Source organism: Ailuropoda melanoleuca, chromosome X (assembly GCF_002007445.2).
Source record: "Ailuropoda melanoleuca isolate Jingjing chromosome X, ASM200744v2, whole genome shotgun sequence".
Lineage (NCBI taxonomy): Eukaryota > Metazoa > Chordata > Mammalia > Carnivora > Ursidae > Ailuropoda > Ailuropoda melanoleuca.
The window spans coordinates 21,799,242-21,814,053 of NC_048238.1; the positions used below are offsets into that span (position 1 = coordinate 21,799,242).

The 14,812-nt window shown below is 36.7% G+C and overlaps 1 protein-coding gene and 1 pseudogene across 8 annotated transcripts in view; both read left to right on the forward strand.

Annotated features, from left to right (window-relative positions):
• LOC100475400 (melanoma-associated antigen B18) overlaps positions 1–14,812 on the forward strand; it is a 420,370-nt gene that overhangs the window by 343,857 nt on the left and 61,701 nt on the right. The window lies entirely within an intron of this gene.
• LOC109489677 lies at positions 7,793–8,098 on the forward strand (annotated as a pseudogene).

Below are 14,812 nucleotides of genomic sequence, written 5' to 3' on the forward strand. Positions count from 1 at the left end.
AATAGGAAAGCTTGATAAATAGCTCTCCATTAAAATGCTTGGATTATTATAAAAAATGACTTGCTTTTCTGCCAGCCAATTCTCAGCATATTATTTACCTCATAGTATGTTGTCTCCAAAGCAAGACATATATATTTTTCCCTTTATCAGAGGGATATTTGATAATAACCTCAAGCTAGTTAGGACACACCAATAAAATATTTGATACAATATGCACTTTTACCTGTAATTTACTTTTAATTTTTATTTATTATTTATTTATTTATTTATTTATTTTTTATTTATTCGACAGAGATAGAGACAGCCAGGGAAAGAGGGAACACAAGCAGGGGGAGTGGGAGAGGAAGAAGCAGGCTCATAGCAGAGGAGCCTGATGTGGGGCTCGATCCCATAACGCCGGGATCACACCCTGAGCCGAAGGCAGACGCTTAACCGCTGTGCCACCCAGGCGCCCCTACTTTTAATTTTTTTAAGAAAATAAATTTAAGACTAAATTTCTACACGCATTTTACTTTGAATCTTGTATTATAAGAGCATAGAAAACATTTCTGTCCAGTAAAATTTATTAATACTGCTAAAAAATGATCTTAGGATTCGGGAGTGCTGCTATCTTTGTGCGGTAAATGCATTTTTAAAATGGTCATAATGGTTTCTATGTGAATGAAATTAGGGTTAATCATAGTCTGTGTAAACTTTTGAAGAATTAGAATGGTGTCCTTTTAGAGAGGACACTAATCCATTTCGGAGAATTCTGAAGGACAAGCGAAGAGGAATCTTGGGGCAGGCAGAATAATGGTCCCTACCTCCCCCCCCCATAACTATGTTCTAATGCCCAGAACCTGTCAGTATATTAGGTTAGGAGGCAGGAAGGAATTAAGGTTGTTAGTCAGCTGACCATTGTCCAGGTGCCCAGTGTAATCACAAGGGTCTTTGTAAGTGGAAGAGGGAGGCAGAGGAGTTAGATCGAAGGCTGCGGCCATGTGGAAAAAGGATCAGGGAGGGGCAGCACTGCGGGCTTGAAGAATAGAGGAAGGGGACCACAGGCCAAGAAATATGGGTTGCCTCTAAAAGTTGGAAAAAAGAAGGAAACACAGTCTCCTCTTGAGCCTCCAGAAGGAATGTAAATCTGCTGAAACCCTAATTTTAGCTCACTGAGCCCTGTGTCAGGCTTATGACTACAGAACTGTGTTTCTTTTGTTTTTGAGTCCACAAGTTTGTGATCATTTGTTCCAGTGGCAACAGAAAACTAATGCAAGTCTGTTATTCCTTAAAAAGATAGCATTTTCCTTTTCGTTTGCTACTAAGTTGAAAATACATCTGAGAAACTGCATTTTAAGAGGATGAGCAGAGGACAGCCTTGGCCGTGATATGAGTAATAGCTGCTGGAATAGGGTGTAGCTCTTTGGGAGGAGCGGGACGAGCTATATTCTACGAGTGTTTTTAAAAAGCATCAGAGACTTCCACTTCCAGTTAGTATAGAAACTCTCAATTATTGACATTTTAACAATATTAACAAGCTCAATATATAGACATGCAAAATGCTTAAGCATTTAGGAGAGCTGAGGATGCAAATAAATCCAAATAGACTAAATTCTAGAAAGCTACAAGTTCTTAGAAATTCTTTTCACTCCAGTGGAGCAGTGGGAGATTACATCTGCCACAGATGGAATTAAGGAAAAACCAGCCAGGTATCGAACAAACTTTAATGGCAGTGAATGGGATCACATGATGGATGAGACTCTTGCTGAGCTCCAGCCGGAGTGTATCTGCCCTGACCTGCCCCAGGGTTTCTACCAACTTCCAGTAAATGCGCAGAAGTAGTGCAAGCAGAGAGAGTTGAGAAAGATGATCCGAGATGTGACTGGGGCCAGGCAGCAGCCATCTGAATGCCAAGCTTAGAGCTGGAGAAATGAGAGAATTCGTTTCAAGAGACGGCAAATCTTTAGCAAGTGAAGTGCTCCCGACCTCTGTGAGGGCAAGTACTGGTTAAAAATTCCCTTAAGGCACTGTAGGCCTTTCAAGGCAGATCGCCAGCGGCTGAAGGCTGAGGGACCAGCAGGAGAGAGAAGGGAACTCCCACTGCTATGGCAGTGAGGTCCCTGGAAACTGGGAAAGGGCAGGCAGCAAGGCTGAGAGGTAACCTGCTGTGCAGAAAGGTTCTCATGAATATGGCGAGCAAAGAGCAATTTACAAAGAATAAAAAATCGAGCCACAGAGTCACAAAGCAGAAGAGTGATCGCTCCCAGTTTGGAAAGATGGTAGTCAGCCTGAAAAGCATAACAAAAAGTCCATAGTCATGCCAACGCTCAGATCACAAATGTTGCTTAAGAAAATGCCCCTTCCTTGATGCAAAATATTGAAAGCCCATGATGCTTCACATCAGAGAGATACCTAATGTCAGTTTGTCCCATTATTGGGGTTGCTAGGCCGGTAACAGTTAAGTTGGGAGTTTTCCTCATTTATCTTTGGTGGAGACACCCTGTTCTTTTGCAGTTATACGTCATCAGTGGGGTGACATATCTCAAGGCAGTGAATTTGGAAGTTCCCAAGAACTTGCCCTCAGTGGTTTGAGCATACATTGAAATCCGTGCCTAAAGCAATGATGTTTATTGCTAATTGTGACTTTCGAATTGTTGTATTCCACATATATTTTTAGCTATCATTCTTCCATAAAGAAGAACTTTAACTTCCCTCACCATTCCATCTTTTTTACTACTATTATGGCCTTAATGGATTCACCCCGCCACGTGGCCCCGCCATCCCACCAATTGTTTCCTAGCCTTCACTGTCACTAGCCTTTTTGATGCTCATTTGAACAAAATTTGGTGAGTGGGAGCCCATTCATGCTGATGGCTGTTGCCATTGCTATCGCAGCAGGTCTTTGGCAAGAAGTTCCAAGCTTTTAGTTCCTTCCATACCCAGACCTAGAATCAATCTTTTATTCAAGGAGCCCTGATCTTTCTAAAGAGTAGTGGCATTTAGAAACAAATATCTGGATGTTAAATGTTGTGACAGTAGTCAATTTATTATCTGTTTGTTCCAGTTGTACACATCTCCATAGGCTCTATGATAATACACAAAATTCCTTTAAGCATACCTCCTGGAAAGTGAGCGTGATGTTAAACATCTTGAAAGAGGGCACTGGAGGGTCACTACAGGAGAAATGGGCCCTTCTGGGGCATGGCAGAACCGCAGTGGAGGTGGGAAGACACAGGGTGGACCTGTGCCCCTACCATGCGCCTAGATTGTGGGTCCTTGGCACGTTTGTATCCTTGTTCTGTCAAAACCAGTGCCTCCAAGGCTTCCTCCCTACAGCTGCCAAATCCTTCTGTAGGCCCCATGCTGCTCACCCATGGCCCACAGGGTTTTCACCTCCTTTGTGTGGGCATGTGTGCATGTGTACACACACACACACACACACACACACACACACACACACACACCAGTGGTTGCCGATTGGCTGCTATCTGCCATAGTCTTTGCCTGTACTCTGAAAGGTTGCCTCCTGCTTATCTAATGATTCTAGACCAACTCTGGCTTTGGGGAACAAGGAAACTTCTCTGCTGTCTAGGGGGCTGAATTACACCTTTCACCAGTGAGGTCTGAAACCCAGCCCTGGGAAGGGGCTCCCTTCCAAGTTGTCCTTGCTTGGGTGCTCTCCTTCAGCCAAAGAGCACCATATAGAGTTTTTGTATATCTTATAGTCAATCCTGTATCCCAGATTATTAATTATTCTTTATTAAACATCCCCTTCTTTAACCCACACTGAGATTTCTATCTCCTGATTGGGCCCAGACTGATCCAGGGGTGCTCACTGCTCTGAGTGCCCTTATTTCTGGGTTCTTTCAGTAGACAGAGATGGAATTATTACATGGGGAACTCATATTGATATTTCTAATTCATATATACCCCCACAGGCTATTCCTTATTTTACCCCATTTAATAGTTTTATCTCTGTTTTTCCACAGGGAAAACATCAATATATTTCTCATTTGCAGTACCCTATGATAAACACAATGCAGTTTAGAATCACTACCAACAGCAAACTTACTGTGTAAAATTCAATATTTCTTTGTAGATTTTTGTATCTGAAAATATATCCATGAAGTATTCAGTTATAGTCCTGGGGAAAAAAATGAATTTATTATTTTTTCTGTGTGGTCCCATGATCAGTCTCATATAGCATTTGGTTCATCTACCCATGTTTTCAATGTTAAGTTTTGTTTAATGCCCTTTTTGGCCTTTTTGAAATATAAAATATTCATTGATGTAAAGTGGATGCTGTATTTTAAAGACTTTCTAAGTCTTTCCTCTATGAGGCCATCTGCTATGTCAGAGAGGCACTATGACTGCATCCCTGATAGCTCCTTTATTCCCCCAAACATAAATATAATTTTCTACTTTTTAATATTCTCCCCCCAGGAAACAAAATATCCAACTTTGTTCAAATCAAAGTTAAACTCTGAGTAAATAAGCTCTACCTGAGAGCCTGAGGTGTTCTCCAAATAGTTTAAAAACCTATCATTTGTGAAGTAGGGTTTTTTTTCAAATATCGTTGTGTCTTCTACAGTATTCGGGATTACTGAGATTCCAAGAGATTGTCAATATACGAAATACTGGCATATCCTAATAAAATGTTAAAATGACCTGCAAGGGTATTATGATTCTTATTAGGATTATGGTCAAAATCGAGAACAAAGGATTATCTGAAAACCTAGAAAATAATTATTTTAAAAATCACATGGACTAATTGCTACATATTATAATAAACTGTTGAAATCAGCTAAGTACTACATACACACACACTTATTTAGTAGAGTTTGTCATTTCAGTTTGTGTACATTTAAAGTATAAAACATTTTTAACCCTATACGTATTTTATGTATGTCCAAAAATGAGATTAAACAAAGAGGATGATAATGCAAAGCCAAAAAATGACTATAAATAGGAAAAAAAATTAATGTAATTTTATATCAAACTGATAACAGACTTTCATATAAATGGCTCTTAAATGATACAGACATGACATAAAATCCACTAGTCCACATTTTTTATAAAAATGATGAAACTATATTTAACTGAGGGCTTCAGAGGGGAGAGGGGTGGGGGAATGGGGTAGACTGGTGATGGGTAGTAAGGAGGGCACATATTGCATGGTGCACTGGGTGTCATACGCAACTAATGAATCATCGAACCTTGCATCAGAAACCAGGGATGTACTGTATGGTGACTAACATAATATAATAAAAAAACATTTAAAAAAAACTGTATTTGTTTGGAATGAGCATGTCTACTCACAAATGAGAATACATTCATACCAATGCATTCATTCATTCTGAAGTAGGACATATATTTGCTGATTTTTCTAAGTGCTAATTTGCAGGATTTGTGAGAGATAAATCCAGAATTGTGTAAGTATTTATGGTATGTAATAACTTTTCAGAATTGCGTGTTGTCAAGGGAGTAGGAAAAAAAGAATCACTTTGATGTATGTCTAATCAGGCAAAGAATACAAGTCTACTGGAGGAATGATAATTGAACAAATTGAATTGATTACATTCATAAAATCATCAAAATATTATGAGAAGCTTGATTTTTAAGTGCTGTACAAATAATACATATTGTTGATAAACTTCTCAAATTCAGTTCTTTTATTCACTTTTATGTATGCCAGACCATCATTTTATGAAATGTAATTTGTAACTCTGGTCAACAGGTAATTTTTAAATGTAATTATGTACTATACTCCATATTATGTATGTGCGCATTAAGAAGCATGGTAATAAAATAAGTACTCAAGAACACATCATCCAGCTTAAGAACTAGAGCACAGCATCTTCTTGCTTCTAGTTGTGGGCCCATTTTATGTATTCATCTGCCTTTTCAGAGGTAACTACTGTTCTCAATGCTGAATTTATTATTCTCTTGCCTTTAAAAATATTATCATAATAAAATGTTCATTAATACCTTTACCTTTCTCCCAATTAAGAAAAAAAACCTAGAATACTTTAATCATTAAATTTTCTTTTGACTTATTGTGTATTTTAATTTTGTATATTTTAAAATCAGACATTATTACTTTTGTTCAGTTTCTTTTCATTCCTTCAGGAATCTCTGCCTTTCAGAGATTTCCTTGTGTCTGATGAGCAACATTTAGTATTTTCTTGAGACCGAGTCTGCTGGTAGAAAATTCTGATTTTAGCTTTGTTTCTTTGTGACCCAAACTGTTCTTATTTACACTTAATTATGAAAAAAAAGTCTTCTCTGTATATGGATATAGAATTTAATTTACTTTAAAAAAGTGAATTGAACACATCATTTTATTGTCTTTTGAATTCCACTGCGACTTAAAGTCTGTTTCCCTTTTGAGGGTTATCTTACTTTCATTAGATGATTTTTAATTTTTCTTTTCATCCTGATGGATATTTGTTGGGTTACTTGAATCTGTGGCATGGTATCTGTCATTAGTTTGGTAATTGTTTCAACCATTATCTCTTCAAGTATTTCCTCTTCCCCATTATTTCTCTCCTCTCTCTCTAACTGATACTAGCAATGTATTATAGCTTCTTACTGTATCATCTATGACTTTTATGCTCTGTTTCATTGTTTTGGATTTTTGTGTTAAAGTGTTTTATTCTGAGTAATTTTCTGACCTGTCATTCACTTAACTAATTCTCTTTGTAAATGTTTTCTGACTTGCTTCCAGTTCAGTAATTTTCTCTTAAACTGTGTTAATCTCTTGTCACACACATACATTGAATTCCTGATTTTAATTCTTTTTCTGTTCTAGTGAGTCTGTTTTGTTTTCATATATGCTATGTCACATTGATAGTTGTTTCCTACATATATTTTCAAGCCTTTCTTATAATATATTAAAGAAAGGATAGTTATTTTATACCATGATAATTCCAATAGCTCTCAGATTTATGTGATCTGTGTGTTCTACTCTTCTCTCTAGTGCTTCTCTATCCCCACAAGGCCACTAAAAACTAGTTTAGTTTTATAGCTATTGCTTTCTAAGAAGCAGATGCCCTGAGGGAAAAAATTACTTTCAGTGCTGAGCTGCTCTTGATTCTTACAACCTCCCCTACATCTTGGTTTGGTAATTTCTTACCCTATTATGAGCTGTTTGATGCACTAAGGAATTTATTTTTAAAAGTTCATCCAATTCTTTTAATTGTCCTCAGCAGGAAAGTTGGTAATAATTCTCTAGCTCTCTTTTCTAGAGGTAGAAGTCACCAGATGGCCTCATTCCTTTACCTTTTAAGAATAGTTTTGTCATATTTGTTTGTATCCCTAAAAATATGATGTTTAGTTTTGCATATTTTGGGTCCTTATAAAAATACTATTGTGTAATATAATTCTCTGACCTAATATTTTTACTCTGTTATAATCTATTCTCTTTATTGATATACTGATTATCCATCTAAAGATACTTTGAAATTGCTGCGTGATTAGGAAGAAGCAGTAAAACTTCATAAATACCAAACTAAAGATTCACAAGACATGTGAATCTTTATATATACCATTTCTATGGTATTTTTTTTCTATACCATTTATTTTTAGAAACACAGCTTTTATAACAGGAAATTTATGGTGTGTATGGTGCTTAGAATATCACATTGTGCATGCTCCACTATTCCTAAAAAGTAGAGCAAAAACATTCTCAACTACAATATGATTAACACTGACTTTAAATGTAGTTGTTTTACGATTTGTAGTTACATTTACTCAGATACAGAAATGTAAATTTCAAAATACATTTTTTGGGAAGGGGCACAGGATTTGAAACATGGTGGACGACATGGACCAACAATAAACTACCGACACCATAGAAGAGCCCCTGGATCTCATCAGGCTCAGCCTGGATGAGCATATTTATGTGAAAATGAGAAATGACAGCTTTTAAAGCAGATTACATATTTATGATCAGCATTTACATACAATATTGGGAGATGTGGAAGAAACTGTGACTACTATAGAGATTGATGAGGAAACATACGAAGAGATACATAAATCAACAAAACAGAATATTCCGATGCTTTTTGTCCAAGGAGGTGGTGTTGTACTAGTTACCCCTCCATTAAGAGTTGACTGAAACAAAGAATTTATCGTGTATGGAATATAAGAGATTTTGTGTGATTGCCTCTTTAAATGTAGAAGATATTCAAGAGAGAAACCTGCATAAATTTTGATATTAAGAAATGACCAAGGATTGTTCCACTTCTGAAATGAGTCGATTGCAGATAACTCAAAAATTCTTAAGCTAAAGGACATTTTAATTTTTTTTCCAGCCCTTTCAATAAATATTATCATCAAGATGCAGAACTCTTTTTTCAGGAATTGATTTGCTCTGTTGTTTTCTCAGACAATTTCTGATTTCTTTTTCCTTTAAATTAAATTTGATGTTTCCTTTTTTGATTGAATTAAAATATATTACTTTAGGGGCACCTGGCTGGCTCAGTGGAGCATGCAACTCTTGATCACAGGGTTGTGAGTTTGAGCCCCATATTGGGTGTAGAAATTACTTTAAAATCATTTAAAAAAATAAAATACATTTCTTTAATACAATTCACTTTGCTCTTTAGTTCTTATTTCTTAACCTGTAATGGGAGAGGGGAACGTAATTTTCCCACCAACAATTATCTTTGTAAAGCTCTGTGCTTACTTGTAAACCTCAAATTGGACTTCTGTGCCTAAAGGCAACTTTGAGAATTGAGAAAAGCAAATCATTTCTAGAAATTCTGAGGAGCAATAAATACTGAGGAGATGGTAGGAAATATATTTCATGGACCACCTTAAACTAGAGGTGACCAAGTAAAAAAATTATAGGAATGATTATGACCGCTTCTCAATCACTGAACTTGGTCTCCCCCTGCTTAATCACTTTGATTCTTGCCCCATTAAGAATGCCAAGTAAATTTCGATCAAGGAATTACTTTCTTTTGCATAAATTGCTTGTCTTTACCTCTAACTTGTCTTGATTTCTGCTTTTACATTTTAATCCTCTTATATTTACATGTGAGCCTCTTTTAGGTTACTGTGGTCTCTGTTGTTTCCCAAGGTCATATCTGAGACAGTGGGAAGCTTATTATGGCAACAGGGGTGAACAGTCTGAGATTTGTTCCCTAGTGGCTTCCCAGTGGGAAGTCTTATGCTACTTGTCTTTGGATGTTGATTTCCATAGAAGTTATAGCTGCTCCTGCATAGCAGTGGGACATGGGGCAGTACCTGCTTTGGATATTCCTGATCCCTCCCTGCCATGATTTCTGGTAAAGGTCATCCCTATGCCAATCTTTGGTTCCCTGCTCTTGACTAGCCTTCACAGCACCTGTGTACTCAAATGGGGCATGTGGAAAGTTTTCTATAAACAGGTGACATTCTCTGCTCGTGTGTACCCTATTACTATTTCTCCTTTCCACATCAACCCAATCTTAACCCTAGAAATGGAACCATGTATAGTCTCAGAGTTCAATTTTGGAAATTAGTCACAGGCCCCCACTAGCTTAGGTTCCATCTTTAACCTAGCTGGGGTTTCTACTTTACTCTCTCAAGTGCTTGGCTCTTGAAAAATGAAAACCTGGTTTTCTTATTTCTAAAAATTGGCTTTGTGAAACTTGTTTAGATTTCAAGAGGTGAACAAGGACACTTTCTTGCACTCTCCAACTCTCCAGGTATAACAGAGGACTCTCTGAGGAATGGAGCACTCTGGCAACATAAGAATATATTCAAAGAAAAGCACATTAATAGATTTTGAAATATTATCTTGATATAGATATCATGACTTCAAAAATGGTTTTTAAACTGAACTTGCCTTAAAGCTTTGAAAGTAAAGATATAATGACAATGTAATAAAATAAAAGCATTAGTTTACATATATTTTCATCCTTAGATTCTTAAGTTGTTTAGTTTCATAGTTCTGAGGTGGGGAAGTCTAAGGTCAGGGTCCCTGTACGGCTGAGTTCTGGTGAGAGCCCTCTTTCTGGTTTGAAGGTATACTCTGTGTGGACCAGTGGCTCCATGCTGGCTTCGCTGTCCACCTTCTAGCAGATGTGCATCAGCAAGCAGGAGTACGACGAGTCCGGCTCCTCCATCATCCACCGCAAATGCTTTAGGCAGACTATAACTTTAGTTGCGTTACACCCTTTCTTGATAAAACCTAACTCGTGCAGAAAATGTGATGAGGTTGGTATGGCTTTGGTTGTTTGTTTGTTTTTTTAATTTGTTGTTTTTTGGTTTTGGATTTTTTTTTTTGGTTGATTTATTTATTTATTTTTGGCACTTGACTCAGGATTTAAAAACTGGAATGGTGAAGGTGACAGCAGTTGGTTGGAGCAAGAATCTCCAAAGTTCTACAATGTGGCTGAGGACTTTGTACGTTGTTCTTTTTTTTTTTTTAAATAGTCATTCCAAATATCGTGAGATGCATTGTTACAGGAAGTCCCTTGCCTTCCCAAAAGCCACTCCATTTCTCCCTCAGAAGTGCCAGTCCTTGCCCAAGTCCACACAGGGGAGGGTGATAGAATTGCTTTTGTGTAAATTATGTAGTGCAAATTTTTTTTAACCCTCACCTCATACTTGTTCTTTTTATTTTAATTTGAATGGTCTGCCATCATGGCCCCCCTTTTTTGTCCCCTCCAATTTAAGATTTATGAAGGCTTTTGGTCTCCCTGGGAGTGGGGTTGAGGCACAGAGGCAACCAGGGTTTACCTGTACACTGACTTGAGACCAGTTCAATAAAGTGCACACCTTAAAGGGAAAAAAAAAAAAAAAAAGAAGGTGGTCATCTTCTTGCTAGGTCCTCATATGGTAGAAAAGAGAGTGAGAGAGGAGGCAAGCTTTTTCCTGTCTCATCTTATAAGGACACTACTGTCATCCTGAGGGCTCTACCTTTATGACCCAATTACCTCTTGAAGACCCCGTGAACAAATACCATCACACTGGGAATAAGGGTTTCAACATGGAATTTAGAGATGACACAAACATTTAGTCCACAGTATTTACTTAGTTTAGTTTTAAAGACCCAGTATATTAATTAATTTTGAAGTCAAAACCTCTACACTGTCTGAATTTGCTTTTGTATTGGTAATTACTTCCTCTACTATATTGAATTAGTCAAAAGAAAACATGTTCCATTTCAGTTAGTGAGACTTCCTCATTACTTGTCTTGATGTTGCTTTAGCATTTACTTACCTTGGCTATATATCATTTTTCAAAGCCACCAAGTAGCATATAAGTAACCCTGTGTAGGATACAGAGCATGGAAAGTTATTTAATACTTGTGCCTCCATTTTATCATTTGCAAACTGTGAAATTAACAACACACTCAATCCAGAGTTCTTATGAAGATTAAATGAGATAATGTAAATAACAAGGACATTGCACAGGAGGTGTTTGATATGTTGATGATTCTTACCTAGTTTTAAATTTTCTAATCAGTATTTTTTTCCTTTACATTTGTTGATTAGATCTAACAGTTTTTTGGTGGAGTCTTCAGATAGAATTTTGTTTGTGTAAAATCATGCCATCTGCAAATAGAGCCAATTTTACTTCCTCCTTTGTAATTCTGATGACTTTTATTTCTTTTTCTTGAGTGAATGCTCTGGCTAGGACTTCCAGTACTTTGTTGAATATGACTAGTGAGGGTGGGCACCAGTGTCTTGTTTCTGACCTTAGAGGAACAGCTTTTTTAATTTTTTTAAAAAAGATTTATTTACTTGAGAGAGAGCATAAGCGGGGCAGAGGGAGGGGAAGAAAGAGAATCTCAAACAGACTCCCCACGGAGCATGGGGCCCAACACGGGGCTTGATTTCAAGACCCTGAGATCATGACCTGAGCTGAAACGAAGAGTCAGATATTTAACCAACTGAGCCATCCAGGTGCCCTGATAGGAATAGCTTTCAACCTTTCATCATCGAGTATGACATTAGCTGTAGGCTTATTATATATGGACTTTGTTATACTGAGGTATGTTCCTTCTATACCTAATTTGTTAAGAGTTGTTATTATAAACTGATGTTGAATTTTATCAAATGCTTTTTCTGCATCTATTGAGATAATCATGTGGGTTTTTTTTTTTTTAATTCTATTAACGTGATGTCTTCCATTTATTGATTTGTATGTGTTGAACTATCCTTGCAACCCAGGGATAAATCTCAGTTGCTCATGGTAAATGATCCTTTTAATGTGCTATTGAATTCAATTTGCTTGTGTTTTATTGAGAACTTTTATGTCTATATTCATGAGGGATCTTGGTCTGTAGTTCTATTTTTTGGAGTGTCCTTTTCTGGCTTTAGTATCAAGGTAATGCTGGCCACATAAAATGAGTTTGGGAGTGTTACCTACTCTTCAGTTTTTTGGAAGAGTTCAAGAAAGACTGGCATTAATTCTTCTTTAAATATTTGGTAAAATTCACCATTGAAGCCATGCAGTCCTGGGCTTTTCTTTCTAGGGAGATTTTTTGATTACTGATTCTGTCGCCTTCTTGGTAATTGGGCTGTTCAGATTATCTTTTTGTTTCTATCTTGGTAGGTTGTACGTTTCTGAGAGTTTTTCCCTTTCTTCTATGTTGTCTAGTTTGTTGGTGTATGGTTGTCCTATTCAGTGTTTTTCTAGATTGCCTAAGGAACATTACAACTCTAATTCCCCTTTTTCTCATTGACTGTAGGATTTTTCTCCTCTTATTCTTTTTTTTTTTAAAAGATTTCATTTCATTTATTTATTTGAGAGAGAGTGAGAGAGAGATCACATGCAGGGGGGAAGGGTAGAGGGAGAAGCAGACTCCCCACTGAGCATGGAGCCTGATGTGGAACTTGATCTCAGGACCCCGGTATCATGACCTGAGCCAAAGGCAGATGTTTAACTGACTGAGCCACCCAGGCGCCCCTCTCTTCTGATTCTTACAAGGAAATTATAAAGCTCCCTTTTGTTTTGTTTCTGAATCCTCATAAAATATGTTGGTCTAGGTTTTAGGTTTAGTAAGTATTCACCAGGTGGTCTGTAAGTCATTTTCTTAAAGCACAACTTCAAACAAAAATGACTTTACTCTCAACACCAACAGATAACTGGCTTCTTATATTTCTAGGTGGTTTAAATACTAAAAAAAAAAAAAAAAAAAAATGAAGATTTTGCCTTAAGAGATACATTTGTGTTTTTTTTTTTTAAGAGATATATTTGTTGAAAGTAAGAATTACATAAGGAAAAACCATATCCAAAGTCACTGGACCTGTATTTCCAAATACATAAAGTATTTAAACCAGTCATTCAGGTATCCACTCTGACTTGGTAAGAAATATTACTCACCTAACCTTCATGCTTTTTCTAAAAATGGAAAAATGTGTAATATTTACATACATTTGTAGGTAAATATGTCATTATCTACCTAATAGGACGGTTTCTATTCGTAGTTTCTATTAGGCAACCCAGGTAGCGGTATTTAAGCCGAATAAGTCAAAATCCCATGTGGAGCTGGAGCGAGTATGGATCCTCCAGATACCAACTTCTAAGTAGAGAAGCGTAAAACAACACAGACCCCCACATGTCTACATAATCTTTCCAGTTCACCTGAAATCCTTCCAACTTAGCACTCTTCTCCAATTTAAGTAATTTTCTCATAAAGAACTCTCTTAAAATTGCAATGTCTAATTCAGAGGGATAACACATTATGGCATTGTCTGCCATTAGCCTACTTTCTCTGATTAGTTTTGGACTAATTCCCAGGCCTACCTCCCTCAACATCTCATCCAGTAAAACTGAAAATTGGCCAAGGAATCTGTATATTGTAACAAGCATCCCTACTGAGTCTCTGGCAGTTGGTCTTGAAAAATATTTTTAGAAATGCCGCCTAGGAAATCAGGGCTGCTGCACAAAGTTAATAAACAGCTGGGGGAGACTTCAAATAGCAAAGCGATTACAAGATAGGCAGCAGGATTTTTGAGAGCAAATAATCTATTTTGTAGTTTAAACCAAGACTGACCTCTGATGGCATCTCTTTTTACTTTATGTGGCCATCCCTCAAGGTGTCTGAACTCTCTGAGAATATATATAAAAGTAAAAAAAAAATCACTATAAAGTACAGCATATTAAGGCAAATTGCAAAAATACGATTTAATTAAAAATTTTTACACCCATATTTAATTTTTTCTTTGCATCTTCATTCATTCTAATCATTAGTGCGACTATGAAGGGTCACAGAAATTGCTATAGAAAGTTTGTGAAAGTTGAAAACTCTTATTTTGTCAACCTAGATTGGGAACCCCTTCTGTAGCATTCAGCTCTTCTTCAAAACTCTTACTTATGAAGACCACTTTAGGATCTGTTTTTAATTCTTTGTTGTTATAGGTCTAAGGGAGCAGACACTGGGTCTACTGTTTTCATCACTATATCAGCAGAACATATCATGGAAGAACCCCAACCTCAGTGGAAAGAAAATCACATGCATGTGTCTCTCAGTGAAATAAAAACAGTCCATTTTAATTTTGAAACTGGAGTTGGCAATCATCATTTATGATCTTTTATTTTAGTTTTTAACAGTTAGATGGGAAGAACTTAGATAATGAAGAATAATTTCCTACTTTTTAATGGTCCTAGCAACTAGAGCATATTTACCCTTAATGGGGCTAATCTGTCTTCAGATAGTCATTTGATAAGAATGGCTTATACCATTATATTTTGTCTTAGATATTATTAAAATAATAAAATCTTATATGCAATTTTAATACTTATGATTAAACTGGAAATTAGGCACCTCAGTATGCTCCATTTAGATTGCAATGTCTGGTGCGTTATTTATTGCACAAATAGGTTTGAGGAT